Source organism: Miniopterus natalensis, chromosome 6, assembly GCF_054644295.1.
Source record: "Miniopterus natalensis isolate mMinNat1 chromosome 6, mMinNat1.hap1, whole genome shotgun sequence".
Taxonomy (NCBI): Eukaryota; Metazoa; Chordata; class Mammalia; order Chiroptera; family Miniopteridae; genus Miniopterus; species Miniopterus natalensis.
The window spans coordinates 5166252-5180933 of NC_142086.1; the positions used below are offsets into that span (position 1 = coordinate 5166252).

Below are 14682 nucleotides of genomic sequence, written 5' to 3' on the forward strand. Positions count from 1 at the left end.
AAATAAGGGCAAAAAAAGTTACAATTATGGATTCTCTCTTTTCCGTCATGTTGGCCAGTCTTTTTGGCTACCTGTCTTATGTGTGAGCCTGTGCCTGCACGTGGGCACCTGCACACACATACACACATACACACACACACACACACACACACACACGAATGCCCAATTTTGCCTACAACAAAAATTTTTTCATATTTTATACTCAGTTATTAAATAGGTTAATAATGTTATTTATCTACTAGACACTTTGTAAGGCTCTGTGGGTTTAAATATTTAGAATATGCAATCCCTAATCCAAACAGCATATAGCCCAAAGAGGAAGAAGCACTGACAGTCATTTCCTTGCCATCCCCCAAGTGTCTCCTGGCAGGACAGTGACTGGTACAAGTGCCCCTACAGGGCACCAACCCAGATAGGAGCCGCTGGGCTGCAGAATGCCTGCCCACCTGGCACCTGCGGGTGCTGGCGTATTCGGAACTGCCTCTGTGAGGTCCCAGGTGATGCTTTCTGCTACTAACTCGGTGTGGATGACATGCTGCTGTGCCTAGAAAGGTATAGTTATAATGTTTTATTCTTTGTTTTATTGAATTTGCTTTTAACAGTAGTCCCTAATTTTTTTAAAAAAGTCAGTGTCTCACCCTGGACTAACCCCATATGAGAAGCTATTCCTTATGGATCTGGAGTAGAGACTTCCCTCGAATGAGTTATTCCTGAGGACCACCCTACATTATGAGAATTAAAAAAAAAATAGCTAATTTGTTTTACCTATAAAAGTTAAAGAAAGCATTTGAATGCACAGAGGAACATAATTTTGGTAGCCAAGAGAAGTGAATAGAGTAAGCCTCTGTAGCTTCTTTGGGCTTTACTTATTTTTTAAATAATAGATTTTTTAAAAGCACATTTGGCATAAAAATGTTAGGCTTATTCAATTTCTTAAAATAAATTCCTATCATCAAAATTTATTGTCTTTAACTTTATTTTGAACATGCTGCATGGTCATTAAATAAAGCCATACTGAGCAGAAAAAATATATAGTTAGAACATAAAACTGCCACTTAGAAATAAAAAAGGAACCTAAGTATAGCTTTTGTTTTATAGATTTTCCGATGCTTTAGTACAAATTAAAGATTCCTTCCTGCCAGTCACTAAAAGTATGGGCATGAGGTTCATTTGGTTGCCACACAATAATTTTTATTTACCAAAAGTCTCAGGTAACTGCATTGATTCCTCTACACCTAGGGACATTTAATTAGAAAGAAAAGTATTGTGCAAAAGACATTTTAAAATAACAATAGCAGCAAAGGGCAGCTGTTAGAGCTTTAATGAGATTTTCTGTTCAGATGAAGTTTAGCATTCCTGCAGAACAAGATCGATATTGGCTCACTTTTACTTAGATATTTTGGAAGACTTCATAACAGCGATATTTTCTAATCATGGAGTCTAGTAGGGGACTCTAATAGCAGGTGGCAAAGGGACTCATAGATTGCTCAATCCATGCGAAAATTGACCACATTCAAAATACTGGGTTATCTTCTCACATTTTATCTAGAGAGGTAAGAATTTTCTGGACCAACCAGATGGAATGCTAAACCTGGTGAAAATCAAAAGGAATGATACATAACATACCAAAGAGTAGTATAACCAGATAAAATTCTAAATGCTGCAGTAGTTAGACTGCAGATTTTACAAAGCCATACCTATATTTTCAATGAATAACTTCCTTTCCAGCTCCAAAGTTATCTTTCCAGCAGACCAATTTGGAAGTGATTAGAATGAACTTAAACTGGGAAGTAGGGGGCTGTTGGCTCCTGAGGACAATATCATTGTAATTAATATTATTAATAATAATAGTTATATTATTTTAAAACTTATTAATGTACTTTGCAACTACAGTAAAACCTCAATATAATGGACTAATTTGGGTGACGGGGTGCCTGTTAAAGCCAAAAGTCTGTTAATTAATAAAGTACATTTTCTAAATGTATATGTTAAAAAATTGACAAATTAGCTAGTTTATGTTTTTACTTATGTAGACATGTTTGTGTAATTAAAAGTACGTATGAAAAGTTAAATTTCACAGAAAAGTTGTCTCTATGCACTACTGTAATTTAAAATGTGTACTGAATATGTCTAGTAATTGCGAGCATTCTCCAGCCACCTCTAGTAAACAGATACACAGGGCTGGGCCTGGCTTGGTGCACACAGGAACATTGGCCACAGGAGTTAAAACTGCTGCAGAAAGTCAGGCCAGGAGACAACAGAACCAGTTACCATGCACTATGTGGTGTGGTCACGTGCTAATCATCCGCCTAACGTTGTTTATGAGCAGAGACCCTTGGGTTTAAATAGGTAGACTATGGTTGTAGATATGTAATATTTATTTATGTAGGTGAAATTACTGCAGTGTTTTTTCCAACATATTTGCTAAAATATGTTAAAAATGACAATGAATTAATAACAAAAAATAACCTGTTAATATAATTATAAACAAATCTTGGTTGAAAACACTTTAAAATTAACAGGGTGTTGCCCAGCCGGGCGTGGCTCAGCGATTGAGCGCCGACCTAGGATCCAGGCGATCGGGGTTCGATTCCCGGTCAGGGCACATGCCAGGGTTGCGGACTGCAGCCGATCAGTGACTCTTTCATCATTGATGTTTCTGTCTCTCTCTCTCTCTCTCTCCCTTCCTCTCTCTGAAATCAATAAAGATATATTTAAAAGAAAAAAAGAATTAAAATTAACAGGGTGTTAATTTTCACATATGACATACAGACCAGAAATTTTGTTCTTTAAACCCAATGTCGGTTAAATGGAGGTCCACAAAACGCAGGGCTTGGTGTGCGTGTCTCAGATAATGTCTCCCACATGTATAAACATTACCTCAGGCACAGGGATCCAGGACGAGCCTGTGAGGGAGGCATTTCTGTCTTCATATGGCTGCCCTTAGGGTCACTGAGGCTCAGGAGAGATTACCCCGTGTCGAACTGTGAATAAGCGTCTGACCAGGATCTAATTCTGGATGAGCCGGTGCCCAATTCTATTCTTGCCGGTAATCAGATTCTAGAAGAGCCTCTAGCGAGCCGCTCCGGTGCGGGAAGGCTGCGAAGGCCCAGGGGCTCGTGAGCACGCAGGCAGGGCGCGGCGCCGTGGCTCTGGCCAGGAGTGGTTAGTGGGCCGTCGGTTCACTAAGAACAGTCAGATTGTCTTAATAAACTTGAAGTTTCGGTTCTGAGAGACCGCTTAGGGCTAAACTATGACATTTCGTTGGCTTACTTGCAGCTACAGGTTTTTGAAAGCTCCGCTTTAATACCCACGCTCACGGATTGGGCCCTTCGGAAGGAACGTTTGGAAGCAGGTCTTAGGGCAGGAAAGGCCTGGCCCTTGACCCGCACAGCAAGACGGTCACTCGTTGCCCTGTGGACAACAAAACTTAATTTTTGACCATGACATTCAGTTTGTTCTATTAGTAAATCTATGTCCTTGTTCATCAGAAAGTCTCTTGGGCTTGAGCTTATGTTCGGTCATCCTGATACACAATGTTTAAGCTCCAAGTGATACACCTGGAGCAACTAACAGGACGCGTTCCCTGCTTATCTCCGGAAATGCGGGTCTTCGGGGCACAATGTCTGCGTTAAAACTGCGCAGTACAATCTTGCAGTTAGATACTCTCTGAAGCACATCAAATATTTTTCATTTTTTTCTTTTATTTTTACTAAAATAAAAGTCTCACATAAAAATAGCATTATTAAAGAAACCTGTTGCACACAGACTGGTTTATTAGATTTTCAAGCGCTGGCGGTGCAAGGACTTTGACATTTGCTCCCTGGTCAGGTCCCTTGAGCCTGACCGAGCCTCGGCCGAGCCGCCGGCGGGCAGCTCCCCGCACCGCGCAGTGCGCAGCAGGCGGCCCTGGTTCGGGACCGGAGGCGGCGCGGGGGAGGCGCGGGGGCGGAGCGGGGGAGGCGCGGGGGCGGGGCGGGGGAGGTGCGGGGGCGGGGCGGCTCCTGCGGGGGCACGGCCCCTCCTCGCTCGGCCCCGCCTCGCTGGCCCTCACTGACGCGGCTTTCCCGCGGGCACCCTCGTCCGTGCCTCGCGGGGTGTCCGCCCGAAACCCCCGGGCAGGGCGCCCGAAGGAGGGGACGGGGCCCGCGAGGGGCGGCGCGCGGCTCCCGGCGCTCCGAGGCCCGGGGGGACCTTTCCGGCCCGCGCGCGTGCACGGGGCGCGGGAAGCAGCACCCCGTTTTCCTTCAGGGATGAAGCTCAGGCGAAGGGTCGGGGGCGCCCTCTTCCCTCGGAAAAGGCGGACAGCGGGCCGCGCGTGCGGGCTGCCCAGGCGCCCGCCGTGACCCTGACCACGACCCTGCCCCTGCCCCTGCCCTGACCGCGACCCTGACCCTGACCCTGACCCTGACCGCGACCCTGACCCTGACCCTGACCCTGACCCTGCCCTGACCCTGACCGTGCCCCTGACCCTGCCCTGACCCTGACCCTGCCCTGACCCTGACCGCGACCCTGACCCTGACCCTGACCCTGCCCTGACCCCACCTCGCCGCCGCCTCCCCTGGCCTAGCCGAGGGGCGCGGGCAGGACAGGCCCTGGGAAGGACCCTGCGGCTGGGGTAGAGCAGCCTCCTCTCTATGCCACAGCAGAGAAAAGCACTGTGAGCTAGGTTTTCAAAAATGGAAAGATTTAAAAAAAAATAATGAAAGAAAAATCTGTATTTTGCAAAACAGAGTAAAACATGAGGCCATCCCGCCCTGGCCGGGGGCCCGGATGGTTGGAGCGCTGTCTGGTACACGAAGAGTCCCGGGTTCGAGTCCTGCTCAGGGCACAGGCCTACGTTTCGGGCTCGATCCCCGGCAGAGGTGCCGCGGGAAGCACCTAACCCATGTTTCTCTCTGTCTCCCTGTCTCCCCTTCTTCACTCTCTCTAAACATATCCTGGGTGAGATTTAAAAAACAAAAAAATTACCCTGTCCTGGAAAATAAACACTCTGGAATTAAAGTAAATTCTCCAGAAATGCTTTGTGCTATAAAAATAAATAAATAAATGTGAATATTAATCCAATAAAAACAATAATCCGAATACCTGTTGACAAAGCAAAAAGGAGGAACAGCAAATTATAGACATAAGAAAAAATTTAAGGCCAAAACATGAAAATGCTGGAAAAAGGGAAGGTCAGAGAATATACAGACATCTGAAATTGAATAGCTAAGGTTGACTAAAGGGTTGAGATAACTGCAGCAACAATACAGAAAAAGAGATTAAAACTGTCAGAAGCAAAATCGTATCCAAGGATGATTAAATTAAAGCCGCATTGATTTATCCAGAATAGAGAACATAATAAATTTATCAAAACATTTCAGAAATAAAATATGTACAACATTCTTTGAAATAAAGAAAAGACAAATTTGCACTATAAGAAAGCAAAGTTCCAGGAACATGTGACCTAAAGATCAATTCTAATTAATTTATTAAAATTTATTCATGAAGAAAGTCTATTTGGGGCATTCAGATAAAGAAAGAAAATCTCAAGAAAAAAAGTCAAAACAGACTGGCCATGAGACGTCTTCCCTGAAACATTTAATGCCCAGTCCATTCAAGCACTGTCTACTGCATCCTGAAGCAGAGTGACCCCGTTACCACAGCTAGCAAGTCACAGTTTGGTTATAAAGCAAACAGTCTCCAAAGCGAAGGAATTTAGAGTAGCCAGGCTTTCTTTGCAACAGGAAGAAACTACCTGGTTAGAAAAAAAATCCAAAAAACTAGGAATCATGTTAAAATTAAAAAAGTAATGACAACAAATAAAATAAATACTGCTTTAAAAGGATTTATGTAGACCGTAGAATCGTCTGTGAATCACGTTGCACAACAAGATGTAAACATAAACCCGGGTTCTGCAAAGCTGTCGTATAACTAACAAGAAGGCAGGGGCTGTATTGTTCACTGTTTCACGGAGAGCATCAACTCTACCATTGAAAGTTATAATTACAAAAGAACTACCTGAACCCTTAATGCAAAATTTGGTTTGTCAATTTTATAATGATCTTCACATTAAGTAAAAATATATTGAATACTTTTGATTTAAAATAAAAACTATATCATTTTTTTCTTTCTGTAGGTGGGCAGAAAAAGATGGTTGGAATGATGGTATTTTACTTTGATATAACCCCGAATTGCTTGCATCCCTTATAGCGAGTATGAGAATGTATTAGCTTTTAATTATAGATTTCTGCACCACTTGATTATTTACATTTCTGTGCATCACTCTGATAAAATAAGTTAAAAGGATTATATCTAAAATGAATATTTATTAACTTTATAATAAAAATATTAATAATCATTTATATGGAATGTATGAGTATTATTACCTAGGCCTAGGCCAGTTACTCTGCATATAATGTCTCACGTTTGGTACTGTGACATCTGACAGGTGTTTTTGGATAGCAGTGTTTGTCTGGTGGCCCATGAAATCGCAGCAAATAGGCAGATTCCCATTTACTGATGTTCTTTCCAATGTGTAGCTAATGTGATCAACGCTACATACCTTTGTAAACCATGTGATGTTGCTGCATCTTAGCAGAACACAATGCACTTATTATTGAGATAAGAGTTGCACATGGAAGCATGGAGCATTCTCACTGCAGCCGAGGAGGAGCGAGTGCGTCTGTAGGACCAACAGGGCCACCTGCCCATCAGTCTCTTACGACACAGTGTCTGTACTACCTTGTTTCCTGGACATTCCTTGTTTCCCACCAATCCCAAGTCTGGACTGCTAACTTCTTACAGATGCAGTGAGCCCCAAACTTGTTCCCAGGTTTCCCCTCGCTTTACTTAACTAAAGCTGCTTTTCTTTGTTGCAAGTAAGTATTGAACAAATCATAGTCCCACCCTCCTTTCCCTTCCAGGTTTAGAACCGCCCTTTCACTAAGCTCATAACTGTTTCCTCAAAGGGTTAATTTATTTTTTTACTCCCTCTCAGAGGGTGTTGGATTCTTACTTCTTTTGTGGGGTAAATAGTTGAGAGCAAGACTTAGGATGGGTTTTTCCTCAACTTAGCCTTTCTCCACTAACTACTCTCTCCCCAATATCAAGAAGGTGACAGTAAGTCACTTTTCTACAGCCTGTCTGCCAGAAGTATTTTTATAACGTCCTTCAATTTTGGGCCACTGAAATTAAAACACATACAAGTTGATTACAGAAGGACAGTGGTGAAACGTAGGATGAAATCAAGTGCTGAAGCCTAAATGAGAGACAGGGTCCGAGAACAGATTGTTGTGTAGAGCGACAGGTGGAATAGATAGAACCCACAACTGTCAGGCGAGTCCTGTAAGCACGACGTCTCTCAATAACGGTTATAACAAGAACCAATGGTATTACTGTCCCTCTGACTAAAATGGAGGCACTGGATAAGATTCTTGCTAGATAAAAGGTAAGCCAACTTATTTACAGAAATACACTGAGTACCTTAAAAAACTTCACAATGTTTTTTTCATATATAAATTTGAGACCTGCCATCGCAGGTATGGGCAAGTTCAGTTCTCAAATTACATGGCATGGAATGCTCACTTTATTTTTTTAATACTTTATTAAATTTGTTGGGATGACAATGGTTAAGTGCTCTCTTTAGCCATGAACCCAAATCTCCATGCCTTTGCCCCTGTTCCACGCACACTGGTTTCTTCCAGTCTGTAAAGTATACACAACCACTCCTCTTTGCCTTGTCTGTTCCCCTGGGCTTTAATGTTATTCCCTTTTATCTTCTCTTGGTGGGCTTCCTTTTGTCATTTACCTTTCATGCTAAATTTAACTACCTTAGAGAGATCTTTGCTTCACCTCCTAATCTAGTCAGCTGCTTAAACCCTATCACGAATCTCTTATTTCTCTGCAAAGCACTGGTCACCACAGGAAATTTTCTTATTTATTTATAAATGGATGTGTTTACTTAGCTGACTTCCCCCGCTTCAGTGTAAGATGTTGGAAAGCATGGGATTTGGGTTGTTAGGTTCCTGGAACTTACAAAGTTTTAATAAATATTAATTGCAGGAGTGAATGAAATTAACTTTCAACTATGTAACGCAAGTCCACTCTTCAGGACACATTGGTCAGAGAATATACACCTAGGGAGAAGACGGTATTGACCCGTTACATAAAGTCTTAGGTAAAAGCCAGTTAGCTACTGAAAGACATTTGTTCAAAGTACAGTTACATGGAGTTTAGACTGGTTGATCTGTGGACTTTCTTCTGCATAGTATTTAATGGACTATTCATATTTTGCAGGAAGCCACCTAGCCCTAATTTTTAGTAATAAAACCAGACCAGCATATAAAGAGAGTCATTGCTTATCTGCATAGTTCCTGCTGAGGGATGTGAGAGTGAATCAGGGGTACCAAGTTGTCATTATCCTGTCAGCTGATGTCACAGCATTGGTTTTATGAAACAATTGAGGGTGAGCATCCACGGAGCAGTGCTGAGTTTATTTAACACGGTGCACATTGGGCTCTTGGCCATAGCCATCCACACCTGAGGAACACCCAATAATAGCCACACATCTTCCTAGAACTTCCAGGATAATCTGAAGGTTACTGATGAGCAGAACCATCTCAGGGATGGAGTAGCCATGTCTAAAGCCACCTGCCTCTCTCGCAGAACAGTGGCCTGAGAAGCCCAGGGTTGCAATTTTTCTGGTGGGTAACTTGCTTAGTGAGCTAATTGGTTATAATGGAGGAATAAAGTATTGCCTTTTTAAAAAATATGATGGACTACTGTGCTGGATGAAACATATATACATAAAACAGATTTTTTTAAATGATAAAGAGAGCCCACCATTTAATGCTGTCTATAAATATTTCTAGAGGCAAAAATAATCTTTCTCGAGTGGTACATTTAGTTTGAAAATTTTAAATGATTTATACAATATGCTAGGGTATAATAGCATTAATGTATGTGTATTTTAAATTGTGCAATTACATGGTACATAAATTTAATGGAAGGAACATTAAATACTAAAATACTGATGTAGTTTTCCTAGGTAAGGAAAATTTATCCAGAAATTGGAAATAAGGCCAAAAGATGGCATGAATTTTCCTTTTATACAGGAACAGGAACCCACGCAAAGCTCAGGAAATATACTTTTCAATTCATTGCATGCTATTGATCAAAGATCTCTGATTAAGTAATGTTAAATGTTAGCTCATTGATTTTTGTCCAGTAGAAACACAAATTATTTCCATTTGATGAGACAAACAGCTCAAAGGTTATAGTTCATTGCCTTTTTGGACATTAAGCAATTTAGGAGTAAGCCCACAAACTTACCCGAACATTCTTTTATAAATCGCCTATTGCCTAGAAATAACTAATCTCTCACACGTTAATGTTTTCCGTGTCAGCTAGCTGAAGTTAGTTGCTATATTCATTTTCTGTTTGCACAAGTTTCATACTTTTGGAAGATTAGACTTTACAATCCTAAATTCACTCATCACATCAATATATGTCCTCGGAGCTCTGTCTCCTTAAACAGCTTTCTCTCAGCCATCGGGTGCTTTATCCCTGTTACCTGCGCCTTCAGACCTCTTTGTCTACAGGATAAAACCCACACTGTTTATGCAAAAATTCCTGTCCCAAAGTTTAACCTGTGCCTCCCTCTCCAGCATTTTGTCTTGCGGCGCCCACCCCCTGCCCTGTGCCCAGCACTATCTAGCTAATAGTTGCTACGAGCGTGCCCAGTGTGTCAGGGGGACTCTTCCTCTTGCATTCTTTTTGTCTGGCAACGTCTTTTTGGAAACACCTGACCTACCCCTTGTCATCTTTCCAGAAATATCAAATACCACTTTTTAATTATAAAATCTTTCTGGACTGATCACCTCAAAATGCTCCAGGTAAGGCTGGCTTTCTTCCTTAGTTTCTTAATTCTAACACGCTAGCTTTTAGTGAACCTGCAATTCTTAATCGCACTTACCTACTCACGTCTCTCTCCATTGACCAGACTCTGTGCTTCTTAAGGGAGGCGTATGTCCTACATGACTTTGCATTGCTAGCAACCCCTGCACAGCTGCCTGACATCTAGAAGGTACTTGATATGTGGTTATTGCAAATTAAAATAATAGTAGAAGGTGTGGATTGGTGAGTAGCCCATCTAAATTCTGAATTTGAGACATTAAGGAGAGAAGGTGGAAATGCCTCTGTACTGGTTGAGCAACATTCAGTGACCCATTTTGTCTGAAACAATTGAGGCTGAGAAATTAGGCAAATTGTCCATGGATATGCCATCGTTTTGTGACAGACTTGGGGCTAGCTCCTCTGCTTTTAATCCAAACAAGCATTCTTATAACTAGTATGTGATGTGGTTTTCAAGGGTCCTTTTTGATTCGGAGGCTGAAGTCGCCTTTCTTTAGGGAACTGCATTACAGACAGGCTGGGCCCGAGTGGGAGTGGGCCCCTTGCCCCCATAGCTGCGTAACCATCCCAAGGGCGGCCTGGCCCTTTCCTTCCCGTTCCTGGGCCCTCAGAGCACCAGCAGGAGCCCTTTCTCTGTTCCTCTGAGACAAAGTAACATTTCGGTGCTCAGCCTTTACTGATGACTTGACCTTCCGATTCAGTGACGCTCATCCCGGTATCACCTGAGATGTCTTTAGGAAAGAAAAAAGAAGAAAAGGCAAACACCAAGGGGGTTGTGCTTTGTTCCTTAGGAATTCTGGCCAACTTACTACCATGGTTTATAGTCAGGAAGACTAATAAACTCCATGTTCTTTTTCTTGTACAGAATTACAAAGCACTTTCTGTTTATTTTAGAGAAATTAGGGGGGAAAAACTTTAAAAATACTTGCCAAAAGTGGACAGACATTTAAAATAATGGCGTTTCCCCAGGGCGGTTTGGCTCAGTGGTTGGAGTGCCCACCTGCAGACCAAAGGGTTGTGGGTTCGATTTCCAGTCAAGGGCCCTTAACCCCAGCCCAGTCTGGGTGCGTGGGGGGCGGGGGGACAACCAGTGTGTCTCTCTCACATCAGTGCCTCTCTCTCTCCTGCTCCTCCCTCACCTCCACTGTCTCTGAAAAAATCAATGGAAAAAATATCATCAGGTGACGATTAAAAATAAATAAATGAATAAATAAAATAAAATAAAATAATGGCATAAAGGAGAGAGGGTTGGAATATTCTTAATGGAATAGAAGAAAAAAAAGAGCATTGTTATTTCCACAAACATAATTCTGATGTTTATGGGCCTTAAAGCAATTCATGATGAAACAATTTTAAAATGATGAAATACTCCTTGGTGATTATATGTCACCCTCAGGTGTAAATTACTTTTCTAAGCTTTGGAAAGAGAGTTCCTTGGGACTAGAACACAACACTGGCTGATAATATGTGCTTCTGTTTTCTTCAGAGACACAGAATGGAGAAGCTGTTTGAAACAGATTGAGACCGACTTTCGCTAACGCTCTGCCTGTCTGAAGTTAAAGCTCAGGATGCTTGGGCCTCGCTTGTCTTCTGTCCTGTTTCCCCTTTAACCTGGACTTTTTGCCGCCTCCTTTCCCTTTATTTACTTAGCGACGATGTTCGCTGCTGCCAAGGCACTTACAGAATAAATGAAAGCAGAACTGCGTTAAAAACTGTCATTATTATAGCTAAGAAAATAATGAACTATTTTATGGTTGTAAATATATTCATCTGTAAACTATTTGCTATTCTATTGGTAACATAATAACAAAAATTGAATTACATACCACTGAGAATGTAGAATTCGTACACTGTGCTGTAAGTGGATTTGCAAACAAGATTACTTTTAAAGTTGCATTGACTTCATTGATTTTCATAAGGGTATATATAGTCTGCTCTATGTAATGGAGTTTTTATTGCAATTCACAGGGAAACAGTTGAAATACCTGAGGGCAGGTTTTTCTTACTGTGCTGACAGAAGCTAAAGGTGAAATGTGTCACTATTAACCTTGAAACTATTGTGTTTTATTGGTTTGTGTTTCAACCATCTATTATTTGAACATGTCTGGGTGGTTATAATATTTGTGAATACATATGGGGCAATTTCTACTTTTGTTTGTTTGTTTTTTAGGTTAATGGTGACAATCCTGTACTTCAGGATTTATTTAAAGAGGCTTTTGCCCCCATTGAAATAGAAAATACTTTTTATGTGTTCTAATAATAAGTATGCTGCTTCATTTTCCCCCTGAAATATGGCCAATTTATAATTCTCTACTGGATTCAAACACACATACACACACACACGCACACACACATCCACATGCACATGCACATGCATGCACTCTAAATGCAAAGTCTCAGCAAATGCTGAGTCATTCCACCATTCTTGCTCTTTGTGGTCACAGTCCCTTGTAAAGAATAATCACTTTATTAGGGAGCTTCTACAACTTTAAGAGAAAATTTAGTTGCTAAAATTATATTTGAGTCTCCTTACCACACAGGCTCCCACATGATTAAATATCTCAATTTTGAAAGAACTTCAAATGAGACAGTATGGTGGGCTTTAGGAAACAATAGAGATGGTAAATCTCCCTGAAAACTTGACATGGAAAACCATATTTCTCTTGTATTTTTAATGGGGACCAAATATATTTAGAAATTCTGAGTTAGTAAGTCCCATTTTAATTTCAGGCAGGATCTTAGGATGAATTATAGAACCTACTTCCCACTTTTCTACCTTAACTGTCTCTGCTCACAGCTATCACTTCTCTTTCTAGAAGGCAGAACAGGACCAAAATAACAACAAACAAACAAAACACAAAACTGACCTGATTACCTGCGGACTCGGACAGACAGATTTGGAAACCAACTTTACAACTAGATGACTACTGGAAGGTTATTTAACTTTCTAGCTGAATGACTTTTGTCACATTATATTATCTCTCTGCCTTGTTTTCCTCATCTATAAAATGAGGATAATAGTATCTTGCTCATAAAGTTGCCCTAAGGTTTAAATTAGTTCACATATGTAAAATACTTTAAAAGTGTATAATAATACTGTTATTATTACTGTGGTAGGTAGAATAATGGTCCCTCAAAGATGTTCATATTCTAAACCCCAGAACCTGGGACTATGTTACCTTACATGGCAAAAGGGTCTTGGCAGATGTAATTAAGGTTGCAAACTGTGAGATGGGCGATTATCCTGGGATCTTCTGGTAGGCTCCCTCTAATTACAAGGACTGTTTTTTATGATTTCACAGAGAGGAAGGAAGGGGGAGAGAGAGACAGAAACAGCAACGATGAGAGAGAGTCACCATCTGCTGGCTCCTGCACACCCCTTACTGGGGATAGAGCCTGAAACCCGGGCATGTGCCCTGACCAGGAATCAAACCGTGACCTCCTGGTTCACAGGTCGATGCTCAAACACTGAGCAATGCCAGCTGGGCTAATTACAAGAACTCTGAAAAGCAAAAAAGAAAGAGGCAGATGAGTGGGTCAGAGAGATGAGACAGGAGAGATTTGAAGTACAGGAACTTGACCCACAGTTGCTTGTTTTGAAGATGAAAGAGAGACACAGGCCAAGGAACATAGGTGATTGATCAAGATCTGAGAGATCTCTCACGATTGGGATTGGACCTGAGCTGACTGCCAGCAAAAAACCCCAAGGATCTCAGTAACATAACTTTAAAGAGCTGAATTGGCCAGCCATGTGAATGAGCAAGGAACAGTACAATCTCCAGAGAGGGGACAGCCCTCGCCCACCTGGACTTACCCTGGTGAGGCTTGTCAGACTGCTACACACAGAACTGTCAGACAATAAATTTACGGTTTTAAATCATAAACTTTGTGGTCATTTGTTATGGTAGCAATAAAAACAAATAAATATACTATTGTCATTATTTTTATTGATGTTTAAAGTTTTATCATCAGTTGAATAAACAGTTGATGCTGGGAAAAGCTCACCGAGTGTCACTGTATTTCCAGAAAGACACCTGATATCGAAATATCCGCTGTCAGGACCTGAGTTTTCGAAGAAGGCACCAGCCTGTGCAAGAGCAGGAAGAAGTTTAGAAGCAGTGATTGTGGCTTTGCGTTGGCCGCTGCCGTGGGTGTAGGACGGCGTCAGGGCGACACTCCCGTCCTTCAGCCTCATTCTGCAGGCCTTGTAGGCTCACTCTCTTCTCCGCCTACGGAAAAATTAAAAATAGCTTAATATTTTTTGTGCCAGACAGGTAAGAAAGACACAATGAAAACATCGTTAGAAAACAAAGTTTCCGGGGTTCTAAGACAGTGGCTGACAGGACCTGACGGCAGCTGAGAGTGCGAGTGCGAGTGCGTGTGTGGGGGGGGAGTGTGTGGGGGTGTGAGTGTGGGGGGCATCTGTCAGTGCGGGAGCTCCTTGGGGGCCCAGGAGCTCCTTGGGGACGCAGGAGCTCCCTGAGGGTGTGAAAGCTGGTGGCAGAGGAGTTGCCACCCACGGCAGCGCTGCTCAGCCAGGACCTTCTTTCCCTTTGAGAGTGGAGAGCGTGCCATTTTGGAGGATCTCCAGGGTCCTCCTCAGGAGGAGGCTGCAGGGAGCAGCCCAACCCAGGGCACACTGCCTTCCTGATGGCGCACTCACAGCCAGACTACCTGCGCCTTTGACTGGGTCACGCCTCCCTGACCCGGTGCCCACAGCCAGCCAATTTGACTTAAGCAGGTAGGAATGCAGGCCTGCCTGCCTGCCTCTTTGACAGGGTTGGA

General features: G+C 42.3%; 1 pseudogene; it reads right to left on the bottom strand.

Moving 5' to 3' along the window:
• The window catches only part of LOC107539209 (protein FAM114A2 pseudogene), a 95706-nt pseudogene extending 81614 nt beyond the window's left edge, over positions 1–14092 (bottom strand).
• Between the last annotated feature and the right edge of the window lie 590 nt (positions 14093–14682).